Here is a 5,493-nt window from a genome sequence, read left to right on the forward strand (position 1 = left end):
TAAAAATTATGCTGAGAAGTTTGCATTCTAAGGCAATACCATGTGAAATTAAAATGAGCAATTAAAATAAATAAATATATAAAATGAGGAACAGCGCTGTGGCCTCAGCTCCAGACTGCTTCCAAGGCCAGTGCTCCTGATTGTGACGTCACATCCATCCCCTTGGCAATGGAGCTAAACACTGGGAAGGAAGACTTCAGATGGAGAATAGCCAGCGAGATGGGTTACTGGGAGCATCTGCTGAGTGGCACTGAGCTGGGGCATCGGCAGATTGGAGCTTTATGAACAGGGAGCCTGCCCCCAGCACTGGGAAGGGCCCGGGTGTCGGTGATGAGACATGGGGTATGATGTAACCCGTTTCCAGGGGGGCGTGGACGAAGATCTTATCTGTCCTATTTGCAGTGGAGTCTTAGAGGAACCAGTCCAGGTGCCTCTCTGCGAGCACGCTTTCTGCAATGCCTGCATCACCCAGTGGTTCTCTCAGCAGCAGACGTGTCCAGTGGACCGGAGTGTAGTGACAGTTGCCCACCTGGGCCCGGTGCCTCGGATCATGCAGAACATGCTGTCCAAGCTGCAGATTACCTGCGACAACGCTGTATTTGGCTGCAGTGCTGTTGTCCGGCTTGACAACCTCACATCTCACCTCAGCGACTGTGAGCACAACCCAAGACGGCCTGTGACCTGTGAACAGGGCGACGGCCTGGAGATGCCCAAAGATGAGCTGCCAAACCACCCCTGCGTTACGCACCTGCGTTCAGTGGTGCAGCAGCAGCAGACACGCATCGCAGAGCTGGAGAAGACCTCAGCCGAATACGAGCACCAGCTGGCAGAGCAGAAGCGAGCCATCCAGCAGCTGAAGGCTTACCTGGCAGCGATCCACAGTGTCAACCCCGAGCTTCAACACCTGGAGGAGACAACTGAAGACGATGAGATCCTAGAGTGGGTGAACTCCCTGCAGCCAGCAAGAGTGACCCGCTGGGGAGGGATGATCTCCACCCCAGATGCCGTCCTCCAGGCTGTGATCGAGCGCTCCCTGGTGGAGAGTGGCTGTCCTGCCTCTATTGTCAACGAGCTGATAGAAAATGCCCATGAGAGGAGCTGGCCCCAGGGTCTGGCCACGCTAGAGACAAGACAGATGAACCGGAGGTACTATAAGAACTATGTGGCCAAACACATCCCTGGCAAGCAGGCCGTTGTTGTGATGGCCTGTGAGAACCAGCACATGGGCGATGACATGGTGCAGGAGCCGGGGCTCGTCATGATCTTTTCCCATGGCGTGGAAGAGATCTAGATCTTGGCAGGGTCAGCCTTGCAGGTGGGAAACCCAGATTCCCTTCTTTTGCCTAATTTCTTCCCCTAAGATGTCTGTAAATTTTCAGTCTGGTTAGGAAAGTCCCCACCTCTTATCTATTTTCCTGCCTAGGGTCCCTGGTTCCAGATGTTTTCAGAAAGCACATACTCATTTTCTCTAGAGGATCAGGGTGGAGTGAGAAACTTTAATCATTCTACTCCTTCAAAACCAGGGAACCTGAGCAGATAGGCCTGTTGACTTAAAATACTCAGAGGGCAGCTCTGGGGAGCAGACATCCTAAAGAAAATTGGTAAGGCTGGGACCAAAAGCCTAGAAATAATGAGCCAGTAACTGATGGCTGTTGGTGAAGCGTGGACCCCTATGCTGAGCAATACCTTGTTTAGCTCACCTTAAAGGTGCCAGCTCCCACTGGGTCTGCAGGTTGGGATGCCGAACATTTCCAGATGAGCTCTTCTCTCCTACACTTCCTCTTAACCAGGGAATGACAGGAGTGGGAGCAGGGGTTACTCGGGGTAAATATGGCTCAGCAGGAAGCAGTTGAAATCAGGCAGGCAACTGCCTCTGTGGCACAGAGTCGTCCCTCTCCAGCCTCATGATTTTAACTAGTTATTTGGATAATTTCCTTTGACCATGTTGTTTACATTTCACTCCCTCCCACTCCCCCCCCCATAGCTTTTTTGGGGGGGAGCGGGGAGAAACAGAGAAACATCCTTGTGAGACAGACACCGACTGGTTGCCTCCTGCATGCACCCCAACTGGGGCGGGGATCAAGCCCACAACCAAGGTACATGCCATTGGCCGGAATCAAACCCAGGGCCCTTCAGTCCGTGGGCTGACACACTATCCACTGAGCCAACCCAGCTAGGCCTTCCCCACTTCCTTGGGGATGTATAGCCAGGTTCTGAGCTTCGCCAGGCAAGGTGGGATAGGAATTCTGTCTTTGTCTCCGAGTACAAGCTGTACTCTGTCTCACCCATGCCCCTTAAGGACTTTCACTCCATTTTAGGGTACCCAGGGGCATTCCTTGGCCCCTACGTGACTGGCAGAGTAAGAGAAGGGGAGGGATAGAGGGTGTGATTATTTTAATATGCAGTGGGAGTGGGGTTGAAGAGAGATGGCCATGGAACAGCTTCTTCTCTTCCTGGAGTTTTATTCCAGGCCCGCTTGCTGTAGGTCTGGGACTGGAGGGAAGGGAGGGATACAGCCTGAAGGGAGAAGGGATCTGTCACATGTTCCAGCTCCGGGACATTGTGCTAAGGAATTTGGAAACGCTGCCATACTTTGTCTGGTTACTATATTTCTTCCACCTCCTGCTGCCCTGCCTGCCTTACCAAGGCCTGTACCCCGCTGTTGTCACCCTCAGATGGAGCCAGGACGCTCAGTTCAACCTTCCCCGCCCTTCGCACTAGTGGCTCTGCAGGTTGCTGGTTGTGTTATACGTGCTATTCATTGGTGCTGACTGCACTAATAATAAACATTTCACTCAACTCTCTAAATTCTTAATTCACTCCCCTTCTTGTGCAGGTTTCTCCCCTGCTCTGACCTTTGTCTTACCTTAATTCCCCTTACTTTGTCCCTTGTCCTTGTCTTAGAACTAGCCTCTGTTTTAGGAGGATATCTGCAATTAGTGGGCACCTCACATCTTCCTGGCCTGTGTGCCCTCCTACATGCTTCCCTCCTGTCTCCTGTTCTGTAGCAGCCAACACTCTCCAATGATCTGAATTTTGTTTTTTCCAGGGTCTGCCTCTGCCCCAAGTTCCAAGTCCTGTGCTCCTGGGGTTTGGCAACATCTTCCACAGAAGATACGCACCTTTCTCCCTTGTTCCATCTTTGCTTTTGAATCTGGGATTCCACTGTAGGCAGGGAAGGCTCTACACCCCGCCTCAAAAGCCTCCAGACCAAGAAAGCAAATGTGAAGGGCACCCACAAGGACTGACTACCTGCTGTGGTAGGCACTTGCTGCCACCTTCCCCGTCATGAGAAAAAGAAAATATTCTTTTCCCCAAACAATAAATATATATTTTAAAACATTTTATTAGCAGTTAAAGAAATGGAAATTAAAGTAATTGAATAATATTTTAACTTTTTTTATTGATTGATTTTAGAGAGAGAGAGGGAGGGAGGGAGAGAGAGAGAAACATGGATTTGTCATTCCACTTATTTATGCATCATTGGTTAATTCTTATATGTACCCTGACTGGGAATTGAACCCACAACCTTGGCGTATCAGGACAACACTGACCAACTGAGCTACCCAGCCAGGGCATATTTTAACTTACATAATTACCAAATATTTTTCAGTTATATTTTTTGCTGCTGAGGGTGTGAAGAGGGAGTTTCTTGCCCTCTGCGGGTAACAGCAATCTTTCTGGAAAGCTATTTGACAATTTAAATACAAAGGTCTAAAAAAGTTTCTATCCCTCAATCCCTTCAGCTTTACTTGTGGGATGTTATTTAAGGAAATAACTGGAAATACATTTTTTAAATAATACAAAAAGATGTTTCTCATCATTGTTTATAACAATACATGCTTTTAAACAATCTAGGGTGCAAAAATAGAACATAAATAAGTGATTATGTTTCCATATGGTGAACTATTATACCAGTACTAAAAATAACATTTACAAAGAAGTTGAGGATTTTAATAGCACAAGTTATAAATATTATAGATGTATATAATGTATGTATATAACATACATATGTGTATACTGTGTATAATCAGTATGTGTGCATAAACATCTGTCAACAGAACCAGCTACACAATTTGCAGGGCCCAGAGCAAAATGAAAATGCAGTACCCCTTGTTCAAAAATTATTAATAATTCCAAAGAGCAATAGGAGAGCCTTATACCAAGTGTAGGGCCCTTCTGAACACGAGTCCTGTGTGAATGTATAGGTCCCGTATCCTTGAAATTGTCCCTGACTATAGAAAAAGTACTGAAAGAATATATCCCAAAATGTCAATAGTGATTACCTTGGGGTTTTGCAATTAATGATCATTTTTATTTCATGCATTTTATCAATTTTCACAATAGACATATATTATTTAGTTTTATAATCAGTGAAAAAATAGTCTTTTAAAAATAAACACACCCAAATTATACTGAAAGCAGCACTACAGTGAATAGCATTATATTTTGGTTTTAAAGCCTTTTAAATATCCCTTTGGGGCATAACAGATACTCTTTGTAAAGATTCTATACTATGTTTTTAAGTCACTGTAAAGAATATATAGCAAAATATGAAAATGAAATCAGTTCTTTGCTAAGCCAAAAAAGCAAGCCAAGCTGAACCACAAATAACACATTTCCATCTATTTTTGTCCCATATAGAATTAGCTTTCGTTGGACACTGAACATTTGCTTGAATGGCGCAATGCTAAAAATTTCTCGTCCAGTGTCCTTAGGCTCACATTCATATAACTGACAGCCCGCACCCGCAAAGGGAAGGAAGACCTGCAGGAGGCCTGTTGCATCCTGAGCAGTTACTAGATCAATGAAAGATTCAGCAATACAATTTTTTTAAATTGGAGAAAGGTTGCATCTGGAAAACAATAAAAGACACTAAATGAGAGCGCATAAAGTGAGTAAAAATTATACAGGGTATTTGCAATGCATTCTTTTAGAAGTTACAGAGAAGCCTTAAGTAGAGCCATTAATGACTTATAACTAGTCATTCTGTCACTAATGGAGTACAAGGGCCAAGGCGAATCACTTAATCCTTTTAGTGCACTCCCAGACAATCTGTCTAGTACAAAGGATGTCCCCTGCAGAAGCCAAAAGAGGGCCACTTGCTCAACTTTAAAAGGGAAAGACAGCCCTGGCTGGTTTGCTCAGTGGTCAGAGCGTCAGCCCGCAGCCTGGAGGGTCGATTCCAGCCAAGGGCACGTACCTTGATTGCACGCTCCATCCCCAGCCCCAGTCGGGGCCATGCGGGAGGAAAACAATCGATGTCTCTCTCCCACATCGATGTTTCTCTCACTCACTCTCTCCTTTCCACCCTCTCAAAAAAGCAATGGAAAAAATATCCTTGGGTGAGGGTTTTAAAAAAAAAAAGACCCGGAGAAACAGTTGGACCTGAGTATATTTATTCCAGGTTTGAGGAAGAGTGGGCAGTGGTGCAGAAATAGGGCAAGTTAAGGAGTATGACGTAAGTGCAGTAAACGGGGGAACTTGGCAAGG

General features: G+C 46.0%; 1 pseudogene; it reads left to right on the forward strand.

The window, feature by feature from the left end:
* Positions 1-337: 337 nt before the first annotated feature.
* LOC107530160 (E3 ubiquitin-protein ligase NRDP1 pseudogene) lies at positions 338-1,847 on the forward strand (annotated as a pseudogene).
* Positions 1,848-5,493: the final 3,646 nt, after the last annotated feature.

Source organism: Miniopterus natalensis, chromosome 17 (assembly GCF_054644295.1).
Source record: "Miniopterus natalensis isolate mMinNat1 chromosome 17, mMinNat1.hap1, whole genome shotgun sequence".
Classification (NCBI taxonomy): Eukaryota; Metazoa; Chordata; class Mammalia; order Chiroptera; family Miniopteridae; genus Miniopterus; species Miniopterus natalensis.